The following is a 14,900-nucleotide window of genomic DNA, read 5'->3' as shown; positions in this document are numbered from 1 at the left end:
TACTCAAATCATCTCTCACACTCACGTAGTATGTTTTGCAAAATGGATGCAACTATTCGCTAGAAGGGAAGGGGGGGGAGACTAAATCAAAATAGTTATCCCCTTTCGTTTGGGTGCTCCCTTTCTTGCACCTAAACCAATATTGGCACAATTACACAAGTGGGTTGTAATGCAATGCAGTTACTTCATGCCGCCCTCAACACCAATAGTGTACGAAGAGCTCTCTCTCTCTCTCTCTCTCTCTCTCTCTCTCAATAGGAGCATATATAGTGTTTTTGTCTTCACTTGGGAAAATTTTGTAACATAATGCTTTTGAACATTCACAAACTCTTTTAAAGTAAACTTTGAGATGCTCTTGGCCCACACCCTCCCCACATTTCAACTCCATACAGAAGAACCGGTGTCACTAACATTCACAATCATCCCCATATATAGTATATCACATGTATCTTTGGTCCATAGGTCATATTTGAATTGTGAAGACTTGGGGACTCTCAACCCCTTAATACTATCTACAATGTAGACTTTAATGACAACCCCAACATGTGGGCAACTTGATGTGCAAGTTTCAAGGTGTCACACACTACTAGATGCCCAATTTGTAAGCTCCAACCATGATAGTAAACTCAAATACGGTTGACACGTCTGAGTTTAACTTTAGACATATATATTGTTGTTGTAGCATTTTGATGAATTGTGTGCGGGTGTAGAGAAGATAGAGCATTGACCTCTTTGAGCTTGGGTGACGCTTTAAGTCATATGTTGGCATCTTGGTGCCCCTTTTATGGTTCGTTGGTGTTGGGAAGTGGGGAAGCATGCTCCTTAATCACCAATAGTTTAGCATTAGGCTATGGAGAATGGAGCCTTATCTTGACTATAGTATTAGGGTTAGGGTTGAAGAGATGGAGATTGGAGTTGGGCTATGCCAAGTGCAAGAGCATAAGGAGAGAGAGTAAAGACACAATGATCATGCTCAAAGTTCAAATGACTCATTAGAGAATAGCCTCTTAAGTAGGCTTACAGCACTCCCCCATAGCTCCAATGTGGAGGCGCGTCCAGTAGGCATCCTCTTTTTCCTTGGAGGGCCCTCCAATGGTAAACGGAACCCCATAAAGCGAGCTAACTCCAGGCACCGCCAGTCAAATTTTTTATATAGCCCGTCAACCTGAGGCGTGACAAGCGAGTTCCAACCTCATCGACACTATGGCAACCCTACTACACAGATTCCAGTGATCTGGCTCGTGTGCCTACTGCAACCAGCCATGCTCCATTCTGCCACTCTCTCTCTCTCTCTCTCTCTCTCTCTCTCTCTCTCTCTCTCACACACACACACACACACACACACACACACACACACACACACATGCGCACGCTGAAGCTCCTCTCTATCTCTCCTGCGCTCAATACACATCTCGGCTACGTTAGTTGCAGAAACTGAAGTCACTCTCTCTATCTCTCCCTCTCTCTCTCTCTCAGATCACTCTCGCTCATCCCCAGCTCAAGGGCATGCTTCCTATTTGTCACAATAAATCCTCTCTTTCATGTTCGCCTTCACCATAGCGATTGTGCACACACAGAAGGCCCCCCACTCCGTTTGCGGTGATCCATTTTGAAGTATGGACACCTTGCATGAAGTTCTTGGCGGCGCGATAATGGCAATTTCTTTAGCTCTGCACTTTTGGGTGTCAAGCATCGGCACACATGGTCTTCCCCCAATCGACAGTTGGTCTGCTCTTTGCGATGACGACGACCCGATCATTGAAGCTACAATTTCAACAATCAATTGCATCATCGCCTTTGCGGTGTCCTACCGGCAACGAAAGAGTTCTGTTGTCGCTGTATGGTACGTCAAACCTCGAAGCCGACATTTCTGGCATACCTTCTTCGACTACACAGAGGGTGACGACATTCGCTTCGAAGAAAACTTGCGAATTCCACGACACTGCTTCGACTTTGTTTGTGCTTTGGTGCAGGCGACCTTCAATAAAAACCGATTCCTCGACAAATAGTAGCTGCAGTGCCCACAAGGGTGCTTACTGTGCAGAGGAAGGTTGCTTTGTCTCTACACATGCTCGGCATTGGAGGGCCGGTCCATAACATTGCTAATGTGTATGGTCTTGGGAGATCCACTGTTAGTAGAGTTTTAGGCAGTTCATTGAGGCCATGATGTGACGTAGGAGCACATTCATTCGTTGGCCAACCACACCACAAGAAAAGCAATTGGTGAAAGAGGGCTTCAAAGCAAAGCAGGGCTTCCCCAATTGTTGCGGTGCAATAGATGCAACGCACATCAACATGGAATTGCCAGCTGGTGAGCTACATGCACATTGGTTCGATAGGAACCGTAATTACTCTATGATATTGCAGGCGGTGGTTTATAGCAGTTTGCGTTTCCTCGATGTCATGTGTGGTATGCCCGGTGTCTACAATGACATCCGTGTGCTACGGAATTCATCATTGTACAGGAAAGCACAAACAAATGTGATTCTCGATGGCCCAACAATTACGGTGGAGCGGCATCGAATTCGAGAATACATTCTAGGAGATGGTGGTTACCTGAGCCTGCCATGGCTTGTCATACCGTTTCCTGCGCTGCGGAGCGCGATGATATCTTGCAACAATTCAACTACAAACTATCAAGTACATGAATTGTTGTGGAGCGAGCATTTGGTAGGTTGAAACAAATGTGGGGTTATCTACAACAACGGGTGAGACAACCTGACGTGGAGCTCTTGCCAAAATTCATTGCCACCTGCTGCATTCTACACAACATATGGGTGGACTTTGGTGTACCGTTTGATGATGATACCATTGTCGACGTGGAGCAAGCTCCACAACCTTTAGGAGTTGCAGTCAGGGGATTAACTACCAAAGATGTCCTGATCGTTTACATGCGAGATGGTCACATGGACTAGTTTGTAGCACTCTGTAATCTATAATTTGATATGGACATTGTTTTGTAGTCTATACATTGCTTTACTGTCTATAATTTGATCTATACATTGTTGATAATTTATAATCCGAATGCATCATTGAGTTGGGGAGGGGAGAGAGGGGCGGGGGGGGGGCTTAGTGCTCTGAATACGTCATTGAGTCGAATTGTTAGAGAGAGAGAGAGAGAGAGAGGGAGACAATGCCAGGTTCATAATGTGTATCCATATTTGTCAACGCTGCACCTTCATCTTGGGAAAGGAAGGGGGGGGGGGGGGTGGGGGGGGAAGAGAGAGAGAGAGAGAGAGAGAGAGAGAGAGAGAGAGAGAGAGTGAGAGAGGGGGGGGGCCATAGTAAAAAATGCTTCATTAAGTTGTGTGTTGGGAGAGAAAGGGGGGAGAGAGAGAGAGAGAGAGAGAGAGAGAGAGAGACACAATGCAGGGTGCACACAGTGTGTGGGAATCAAGTTAGACACAAACAATATTTGGCATTTGGCTGTCACACAAAAAATCCAATTCAGTATGGTTGATGATCCAAAAACACACTATTAAGTATTTAAAGAACCAAACAACAAACTAAAAGCTTTCCTGTCCAATTCAAATAGTATCCCAACAGTGCAATTCAAATAGTATCCCAAGAGTGAAATATCACATCCACAGTCATGCAATACCAAAGATGTTTACCAAGTAACAACTACTCAATGCAGACAATGATAAATAAACAAACACCTAGGAATGCAACCCACAAGTATTACTCTCTCCGTATCGCTAGGGAGGCAATGGAGTCGGCCACTCGGTTCAAGGAGCCACAAATTGCATTTTCACTGTCACGAGTGGCTTCGTTTCTCGTCTCCTCGATTTCTAACAATCTCTTTCCCCTAACGTCTTCATGTGCGTCCTTCCAATCCTCTGAACTTTGCAACACCATTGCCAAGTTCTTCGTCGAGTCCACGAGCTCCTTGGTGTTGTTGCCATTCACCCGCGAGAGCGCCGCTTTCGCTTGATCCCTCCTGAGCTTCCTTTTGTTGATGCGTCACTGCGTCCACCACCATCGTTTGTGGCGAGAGGCGGTGTTTGTTTCTCGCCTATGTTGTCACCATCACCAGGCATGGTATGATTGTCCTCTTCGTTGACTACATGCGAAGAAGAAAAGAAATTAGGGTGAAAGCAACAAATAAAAACAGTAGCAAAAATAAATTTTTGGACCGAATTCCAATGGGACTTGTATACCTAGTGGCGTTGTGTCATCCTCCATAGAGTCAACCAACAATCTCCCGATGTCGGCATTGCAGTCCCCGCCAAAAAGCATCTGCATTTTATTGTACAGTTCGAATGGAAAGTCTTGTACAGGTAGTCCTTTTGTGCGCCGCTCGGTTTGAGTCATTTGCCAGGAGCTAGACCACCCTCAGGGAATCTTCCTCTCATAGTCATTGAGCCTATTGAATAGGGAGTGTACTTTCTCCCACTTCGTTTTGCATTGTGCCTTATTACGCATGATGCCTCGTGCCTGACAGGTCTCAACAACCATTTTCCAGCGGTCACGACGAGTACGCTCATAAACCCCTCCTTCACTCTGATGTACCTGTACTTCTTTCTTGGCCTCGACCAAAGTGATGATCTCGTGGAGCCTCCAATTAGTTTGTGCAGTCGTTTGTGGAGTTTGGGTCAATGAAGGCGTGGGTGCTCCCTCAACTGAGGTGTTGCTATCACTAAGGATAGCAATCGGAGCTAACCTGCTGCCTGGTGGTAGGCCTTGATGGGAGGCATGCTTGATTGGTGTTGGTAGAGCCGATGCTGGACATGCAGACAATGACAGTGACATTGTGGTCGGCAATGGACACGGTATTGAAAGCAAGGAAGGCCTTACCGGAACTGCCCGCACCCAAGGTAAGAGGATGGGTGGATCAGGGCGTAGTCCAATGTCTACGAAAGCCGATCGGGGTGGTGTTATTGAAGGCCCCCAAGCACATGAGCCGCCCACGCCTCCGATTGACGATCCAACTTGTCGTGGATGCAAGCTAGACCCCATTACCAAGGAGTTTTGTTGACGTGATCCCTTTTGTGGCACCATTGGACGGATTGCCGCAGACAGCTCTTCGATCGTCGGCATCGCTTCATCAAGTAGGGACTCTGTGGGCGGGATAGAAGAAGGCACATCCTTGCCATCGTCGCTCCATTCGTTGTTGAGATCCATCGACAAATTCTCTCGAGACGACATGGCTGCAGAAAAACCTAGAGAAACATTACAAAAAAATGGAGTGGATCATTATAAGTATCTCCCATGCACCAAACCGAAAAGAGTGGCAGAAGTAACTTAAGGTTGATTTCTTTATCAAATCATGGAAATAATTAACCACTTAGCATAGCAAAATAATTGCAGCAAAGTAGAAGCTCATTTTGGTTACATTTTTGAAATCACACAAATGATTACTCGCTCAGCAAAGCCAAATAATGGCATTTAATTATAAAAATTAAACCACAAACGCTTTTGAAACTGCCTGCAGAGGAGGCAGCGCCTTAAAAAATTTATGCCACTTTGGAGGAGATGAAGTCGACGCATGCTGCACACACACACACACACACACACACACACACACACACACACACACAGCAACAGTTAGCTGATGGGCTGAGGTAGGGAGCTGCAGACATGGCAGTTTGTGTCGTTCTCGCGGAGCTAGGGAGTTGCAGACAACCGTGTTTGGAGATGTAGAGCGCTGCAGGTTGCACATAGCAAGGGGAGAGAGAGAGAGAGAGAGAGAGAGAGAGAGAGAGAGAGAGAGAGAGAGAGAGAGAGAGAGAGAGAGAGAGAGAGAGAGAGAGAGAGAGAAATACCTTTGTTGGCTTGCAATCGTGTAGTTGTTGCAGACGCTATGGTGCACTTTCAGCAGCACAAAGCGGCGGGATGGATGAAGGTAAGCGTGCAATGGGAAGATCGCACTCCTCAATTTATTTCCTTCATGCATGGTTTCCAAATTTGTTTCCGGTGACAATGCAATCACCACTGCCACTTGGCAGTCTAGAGGGTGATAGAGTGGTGTGGAGGGTGGGTGAGGCATCCCCCAACGAAACTCCAGGTACCTCCTCCAATCTCGGTGGGGCAGGCTCTCCACAAACGCTATGGGACTCCCACACCATGCGGAGATGTCCCTCCACAACCGCCTCCAAGGCCCCTATGGGGGAGCACTCTTAGTGCTTTATGCTCATCGGCTAGAGAGGTTGCATAGATTTGCTATTGGACCATGTCATCATCTATCCTTTCCTAGGTGGCTAGAGGTCTTTTCCATATGGTTCCACGAGTTGGGATTACCCTAACAATTGCCCCTTTAAGCCAAACTTGTGGTTTTACAAAGACTTCATGTGATTTTGGATTTCTTCATGTGTTCATGTCATGGTGTACTCCTAGGCTAACATGAATCATCTACTTGATACATCATGACGGTTCAATTTGATTCATCACCATGGTTCAATGTCTCTTGATACATCATAGCGGTTCTCAATTGGATTCATCACTGTGTTCACAAGTGGGACTTAATTAGTAGGTTCACTAGTAATCCTAGGTAGTACAAAGTTGTCCAATTATCATTCATTCATATTGTGCGTGAAGAGGTCGTCATGTGTGTCCTCTTCAAAATTGTTTTCATCTTGTTGTTGTCATTTTTTCATCTTCATTTTGTTGGCTTTGTATGTTTTTGTCATGTCGTCGTCGTTTTGATCTTTGTCATGTATCTTCATTATGTTGTAATATTCATTGGTGTCTTTGGTCCAATGTGTTGAGGGTGCACCCTTCTTGGCTAATAGTGCAAAGCACACTACATTACAATGCTTATGATGTGTGTGCTCACCATGATGGGTAGTCTTACCACGAAGGACTCCTTTGACTAGTGTCTAGAACCCATGCTCGTGTGTGTACAAGTGCCTTCATGCACATGTGTGCCATACATTTTATAAAGAGCTTTGTGCATGAGATGCAAATGTGCTTTCAAATACATATTTTGTATACATTTTGTAGTAGGGCGACACGACTACACACGACTCAACTTGCATGGCCTGAAAGTAGCCTTCACTGCTGAGTCTCAACTTTTATTACTCCATGGGGAGTCTTCGTCTTCAAGTGCATGCCCTTTGGCTTGATGAATGCACCAGCTTCCTAGAACAAAATAGCTAGCATTGTGTCTGAGCCCTTCGTCAACAAGTTTTTTCAAATTTTCATGGACGACTTTTCTTGCTTCTCGGGCCAAGGTTATGCAAGTCTAGTGGAATGTTTCCAATGACACATGGAGAATTTGACCCTCATCTTTTCTCGTGTTGAGAGGTAAATATAAAACTCAACCCCAGTAAGTGTCATTTTATGGTCACCCAAGGTATTCTGTTGGGCCATATTGTATTAGCTAAAGGACTTTCCCATGACCCAAAAAAGGTTATAGCCATCTTGCGCATGCCTAGGTCAATCAATGCCAAAGGAGTGCATAGATTTGTAAGCTATCATTGGTGGTTTATTAGAATGTAAGTTGGTATTGCTAGGCCTCTGTCTCACCTAACTAGTCCAACCCAACCTTTTCAGTGGACCTCTATAGACGAACTAGCCTTCAATTATATGAAGAAACCCCTCACACATGCACTCATCTTAGTCATACCAGATTGGTCACTTATTTTTCATGTGCACATTGATGCGAGCATCACATATGTAGGTGCAGTCCTTACCCAACCTCGCAAGGAGTACAAGTTGGACCGGCCTATCTTCTATGCCAGTTGCACCTAAACCAATATTGGCACAATTACGCAAGTGGGTTGTAATGTAATGCAATTACTTCATGCGGCTCTCAAAACCAATAGTGTGCGAAGAGCTCTCTCTCTCTCTCTCTCTCTCTCTCTCTCTCTCTCTCTCTCTCTCTAGAAGCATATAAAGTGTTTTTGTCTTACTTGGAGAAATTTTGTAACATAATATTACCATATACATGTGGTAGTGATGTGTGTGAACACACTAGGACCGTCGGGGCATTTTTTCCCTCTTTAGGAGGTTTTTTTCCCGTGCATCGTATATACGCCCATCACTCTAGGGCTATCTATCTTTCCATTGCACACTAAGTAATACACTCTCAGTTGTGTGCCTTGAGCTTCCTTCGTCTTCTCCAAGTTGTGTGCGTTTCTTTGCAACCCTAATTCCAACAATTGGTATTAAATCAAGTTGCATCCTCCCGGTCTCAATCGCCCAGCAGCTCCAGCACATGCGTGCTCACTTTCTCTGATTTCTATGATCTTTGGCGAGCATTCGCAGGTCAAAAAAAATTTCGGGTAAGCTCGTAGAGCTTAGCCTGCTCAGATTTTTGATTCGGGCTCATTTCGGCCTTCGTTTCCACTACAGGCAGTACTGCACAGGCTATTTCATCATTTTATGTAGAGTTTTTGTCAGTGTCGTTTTCTACATAATATGTGCCTTACAGTCTTCTACGGTTTGTGCTACATAGCACATGTTGTTCCCACTTAGTTTCTCCTCTTTTTGGGCAGTTTTCACATCAAGTGCAACATTTACCATGGCTGACAACAACAAAGATGTGTTCAAGATGTTTGCTGCTGAGGATAGATTGGATGGGGACAATTACCCTACGTGGGCTTACATGATGCAACATGTTCTTGTGTCAAAGGGCGTCTAGAATATTGTGCAGGGCATTGATGTACGTCCTAGTTCTGAGGATGCAGGCGATGTTGAGGATGTTGCAAGTCTTGCTGCAAGAATTGCTGCTATTAGAGTTGTTTTGCCTATGGTAGAACAATCTCGTTGGGATGTAAAGGATGTGCAGGCTCATGCATTGATTGCGTTGTCTGTGAAGCACACCATTGTTCCTCACATTCGTTCAGTAAAATCAGCAAAGTAGGCTTGGGATATTTTGGCTGGCTTTATGCAAGTCGCAATGAGGCTAAAATTGCTTTGTTGCGTAAAGAGCTAGAAATGAAGATTATGCATGAGGAAGATGATATGGACACTTTCCTTGCTGGTGTCGAGGATATCAATGAGACAAGTGAAGTTATTTCAGACAATTCCCTTGTGCAGACTGTTATTGATGCCTTACCAGATTCTTACCAAATTTTTGCTAGTACTTGAGACTTATGACCCAAGGAAATCCTGAAGTTGTCAAGTTTGATGCATTATGCACATTGCTGCTGCAAGAGTCACTTTCTAGAAAAAAACAGGACTAGACAGCATGCAGTTAGGATTTTATTGCTTCTCAAAGAAAGGGTGGTAACAGCAATGCGGCCACTTCTTATGGTTCTACTGAGAGTGGAAAACTTCTGTTCGCAATGCTTCTGCTGGCAGCACTTTGTCTGGAAATTATGGTGATAAGAGCAAAAAGAAGATGCGTTGCCATTATTGTAAATCTAATGATCACTAGATCAAGCAGTGTCCTAAGTTGAAGGCCAAAGAGGCTAAGAAGAAAGAGGTGGTCCCACTGCAAATGTTGGTTCAACTTGCAATGCAGCCATTGTTGAGTCTTCTGTGAAAGGAGACTGTGTTGATGATGTTGATGCGGAATGGTCTTTTAGTACAGAGTGCACTTAGAATCCTGTTGTCCATGATGCATGCATGTGAGTTGCTGCAGATTCACATGTGTGGTATTACGCTAGTGGTGCTACAAAGCACATTACCTCACATCATGAATTGTTCACTCTCTCTCTTGTCTGTCCCTCATGGAAATTCAGTCACTTGTGCCAACAATGCCTCTTATCCGGTTCAGGGAGTTGGAAAGATTGTGCTTACGGCTGCAAATGGCAATTCTTTCACACTTGTTGATGCACTTTATGTACCTGGGATCATGAATAATCTTTTGTCTGTATCTGCACTTGCTAGACTTTGGCTTGTAGTCAAATTTGTGGATGATAGATGTACAGTTCATGATCTCAGTTTTGATGATGAAATTGTTGCATCTGGGCTTTTGTGTCGTGGGCTATATAAGCTCACTTTGTATGACAAGTGGGGACAAAATTTTGCTAATGCAGTTATAGATTCAAGGGCTATTTCAGATGCAAAACTTTGGCATGCACGTTTTGGTCATTTGAATTTTGCCAGTTTGCTGCGTTTGCAGAAATTTGATATGGTTGCTTCTTTGCCGGCTCTTGAAGCACCTGTCAAACATGTTTGTGAAGGCTGTATTTTGGGTAAGATGCAGCGTTCAAAGTTTCCAAAGGATGGTTCAGTTAGGGCCGCATGCAGGTTGCAGCTTGTGCATAGTGATGTTTGTGGGCCCAAGGACCATCCAAACTCCGTCCTTGGGCAATTACCTTTACTTCGTGACTTTCATTGATGATTACTCCATGCATGCATGGGTATTTCCGCTTAAAGCGAAGTTCGAAGTTTTTATGTGCTTCAAACAATTTCTGGCTATGGCTGAAAATGTATCGAAATGTACTATGGGCACCCTCCGTTTCGATCGAGGGGGGGAGTATATGTCTCATGAATTTAATGCATTTCTGGCTAGTTGTGGGATAAAACACCAATGTATAGTGCCTTATACACCTCAGCAAAATGGTATTGCTGAGAGGAAAAATAGGTCACTTACAAAAATGGCATGATGTATGGTCAAAAGTCAAGCTTTGCCGCATCCTTTTTGGCTTGAGGCCATCATGTGTGCCACTTATGTACTTAACAGGTGTCCTACGAAAGCTTTGCACTCTATTACTCCATATGAAGCATGGGATGATAGAAAGCCTTCTATTGAGCACATGCGTGTTTTTGGTTGTTTGGCATATGCTTTGGTGCCACAAACACAACGCAAAAAACTGGATGATAAGGCTGTCAAATGTATTTTTGTTGGTTATAGTGCTGAAAGCAAAGGTTACAGGTTGTATCATCCACAAACAAAGCGTATTATGGTTTCACGGGATGTAATGTTTGTGGAAGATTCTGTTCAACCCTTGTTGTCATGTACTAGAGACAGTAATGTAAGCTCATAGGACATTTATGACACTTTGTTGCCTCTTTTCAGTGGTGGAAATACAAATGTAAATTCACAAATGTACAGCCTATGGGGGTTTCTAAAAATGTTACAATTTAGCCTATTACTGATGCAGATGTACATGATGTACTTGATGGGGAAAGGGCTGAAAATGAGGAGGCTAGAGGTATGCCAAAATGGTTGGTGCATACATTGTGTGAAAGTAAATTGGATGCACCTTTGTCTAGTCGTACTCGTTCAGGCTCTCGCCATGCATCTTATGCATCAGATTGTTATGCTTTGGCTATGTCTAGCTTACATGATGTTGAGGAACCTCTCTCTTTTGATGAAGCACAAAATTCAAAAAATTGGATGGCTGCCATGCAATCAGAATATTTAGGGCTATTTCATCATTACTTGGGTATACAGTTTAAGCAGTGTGATGGTGGTATTGCCTTGTGTCAGAAAAGTTACTTAGAGACATTGCTATGTAAGTTTGGACTTGAGGATTGCAAACCTATTGCCACTCCCATGGGAACATGTTTGAAGTTGAGTCTACATGATGGTGATCCTGTTGATGTCACTCTTTACCAAACTGTTGTTAGCTGCCTCATTTATGTATGCAACACGAGGCCAGATATTCAGTTTGCAGTCTCACAGCTCAGCAAATTTCTGCATAGCCCAGGGTCTAAGCATTGGCAGGCTATCAAGAGTATTTTCCGCTACCTTAGTGGCACTTTACATCTTGGCTTTTTTTATCCCAAGGGGGGATCATTGCCACCAGACTTGCATGCTTTTTCAAACTCAAATTGGGCAGGTTGTTTTGACACGAGAGTGTCTACTAGTGGTTTTTGTTTCATGCTTGGCAGTTCATGTATATCATGGTTGAGCAAGAAGCAACCTACTGTGGCCACTTCTAGTTGTGATGGTGAGTACAGGGCAGTCTTCACAGCTACGGTTGAGTGTGTATGGCTGAGATGCCTTATGGCTGATTTGGGTGTTGGACAGGACACTCCCAACACTATCTACACTGACAGTCAGAGCACATTGGTAGTTGTGAGGAACCCAGTTTTTCATGCTTGTACAAAGATCATTGAGGTGCATTACCACTATGTCAGGGAAAGGCTCTCAGCAGGAGAGATCAGCTTGGCTTATGTGCCAACACAGGACAACCTTGCAGATCTTTTCATAAAGGCATTCTCTCGTGAGAAGCTCGAAGCTGTCCGCAAAGCTTTGGGCTTGCTCCCCTTTGTGGACTGATCATGTCCTCAACTCTTTCTCTCTCTCTCTCTCTCTCTCTCTCTCTCGCTCTCTCTCTCTCTCTCTCTCTCTCTCTCTCTCTCTCTCTCTCTCACACACACACACACACACACACACACTCTCTCTCTCTAGAAGCATATATAGTGTTTCTGTCTTAACTTGAAGAAATTTTGTAACATAATGCTTTTGGACGTTCTCAAACTCTTTCCAAGTAAACTTTGAGATGCTCTTGGCCCACACCCTCCCCACACTTCAACTCCATACAGAAGAACCGGTGTCACCAATGTGTCAAAACGGAGAACCCAACATTTGACATCCCTTGCATTACACATGTTATCAGAAGCATAGTTCGGAGCTTTCAAATGATGCATGGCACATTCATGCCATTTGTGATTGGCAGGAACCTCAAGGCCAAGGTACTTAAAGCTCTCAAAAACTTCAAGGGTCTCATTGTTGTACACAATGCATGGCTTCTCCTTGTGGTTGGTTTTCACAAGCATGACCTTTGTTTTAGATTCATTCACAATCAGCCCCATACATAGTATATCACATGTATCTTTGGTCCCATAGGTCATATTTGACTTTCAACCCCTTAATACTATCTACAATGTAGACTTTACACACAACCCCAAAATGTGGGCAACTTGATGTACAAGTTTCAAGGTGTTGCACACTACTAGATGCCTAATTTGTAAGCTCCAACCATGATAGTAAATTCAAATAGGGTTGACATGTCTGAGTTTAACTTTAGACATCTATAATGTTGTAGCATTTTGATGAATTGTATGAGGGTGTAGAGAAGATAGAGCATTGACCTCTTTGAGCTTGGGTGAGGCTTTAAGAATCTTGGTGCCCCTTTTATGGTTCGTTGGTGTTGGGAAGTGGGGAGGCATGCTCCCCAATCACCAATGGTTTAGCATTAGGCTATGGAGGATGGAGTCTTATCCTGACTATAGTATTAGAGTTAGGGTTGAAGATATGGAGATTGGGGTTAGGCTATGCCAAGTGCAAGAGCATAAGGAGAGAGAGTAAAGACACAATGATCTTGCTCAAAGTGCAAATGACTCATTAGAGAATAGCCTCTTAAGTAGGCTTAGTGCTTTACGATAATCGGCTAGAGAGGTTGTTGCATCCTTTTGCTATTGGACCATGTCATCATCTATCCTTTCCTAGGTGGCTAGAGGTCTTTTCCATATGGTTCCACGAGTTGGGATTACGCTAACAATCGCCCCTTTAAGCCAAACTTATGGGTTTACAAAGACCATGTGATTTTGGATTTCTTCATGTGTTCATGTCATGGTGTACTCCTAGGCTAACATGATTCATCTACTTGATACACCATGGCGGTTCAATTTGATTCATTACCATGGTTCAATGTCTCATGATACATCATAGCGGTTCTCAATTGGATTCATCACTTTGGTTCACAAGTGAGACTTAATTAGTAGGTTCCCTAGTAATCCTAGGTAGTACAAAGTTGTCCAATATTCATTCATTCATTTTATGCGTGAAGAGGTCGTCATGTGTGTCCTCTTCAAAATTGTTTTCATCTTGTTGTTGTCATTTTTTCATCTTCATTTTGTTGGCTTTGTACGTTTTTGTCATGTCGTCGTGTTGATCTTTGTCATGTATCTTCATTATGTTGTAATATACATTGGTGTCTTTGGTCCGATGTGTTGAGGGTGCACCCTTCTTGGCTAATGGTGCAAAGCACGCATACATTACAATGCTTATGATGTGTGTGCTCACCATGATGGGTAGTCTTCGCACGAAGGACTCCTTTGACTAGTGTCTAGAACCCATGCTTGTGTGTGTACAAGTGCCTTCATGCACATGTGTGCCATACATTTTATAAAGAGCTTTGTGCATGAGATGCGCATGTGCTTTCAAATACATATTCTGTATACATTTTGTCGTAGGGCTACAGGACTACACACGGCTCAACTTGCATGGCCTGAAACTGGCCTTCACTGCTGAGTCTCAACTGTTATTACTCCATGGGGAGTCTTCGTCTTCAAGTGCATGCCCTTTGGCTTGATGAATGCACCAACTTTCTGGAACAGAATAACCCGCATTGTGTCTGAACCCTTCCTCAACAAGTTTCTGCAAATTTTCATGGACAACTTTTCTTGCTTCTCGGGCCAAGGTTATGCAAGTCTAGTGGAATGTTTCCAATGACACATGCGCTATAGCCATCTTGCGCATGCCTAGGCCAATCAATGCCAAAGGAGTGCATAGCTCTGTAACCTATCAGTGGTGGTTTATTAGAATGTAAGTTGGTATTGCTAGGCCTTGGTCTCGCCTAACTAGTCCAACCCAACCTTTTCAGTGGACCTCTACAGAAGTACTAGCCTTCAATTATCTGAAGAAACCCCTCACACATGCACCCATCTTAGTCATACCAGAATGGTCACTTATTTTTCATTTGCACATTGATGCGAACATCACATTTGTAGGTGCAGTCCTTACCCAACCTCGCAAGGAGTACAAGTTGGACCAGCCTATCTTCTATGCCAATTGGCTACTCACAAAGGCTAAAAGAAATTATAGCACCACTCAGAGGGAGGGCTTGGCCATTTTCTATGCTCTGGGAAAGTTTAGGCATTGCCTTTTGGGTGTACTCTTCATAGTCATAACCAACCAATAGGCTCCTAAGTATCTTCTCAACAAGCCTCAAGTTGTCGGGGCATGTTTGGAGGTGGTTATTTTTGTTTTAGGAATTTGACTTTGAGATTGTCCTTTGGTCCAGCAAGGAGCAACAGATGGCCGAACATCTGTC

At 43.9% G+C, this 14,900-nt stretch overlaps 1 pseudogene; it reads right to left on the bottom strand.

Moving 5' to 3' along the window:
* Positions 1 to 3,817: 3,817 nt before the first annotated feature.
* On the bottom strand, positions 3,818 to 5,148 carry LOC147453028 (uncharacterized; annotated as a pseudogene).
* Between the last annotated feature and the right edge of the window lie 9,752 nt (positions 5,149 to 14,900).

The sequence above is a fragment of the Adiantum capillus-veneris genome, chromosome 8 (assembly GCF_014529385.1).
Source record: "Adiantum capillus-veneris isolate H3 chromosome 8, ASM1452938v2, whole genome shotgun sequence".
Taxonomy (NCBI): Eukaryota; Viridiplantae; Streptophyta; class Polypodiopsida; order Polypodiales; family Pteridaceae; genus Adiantum; species Adiantum capillus-veneris.
This window is presented reverse-complemented; position numbering and strand designations above follow the sequence as displayed.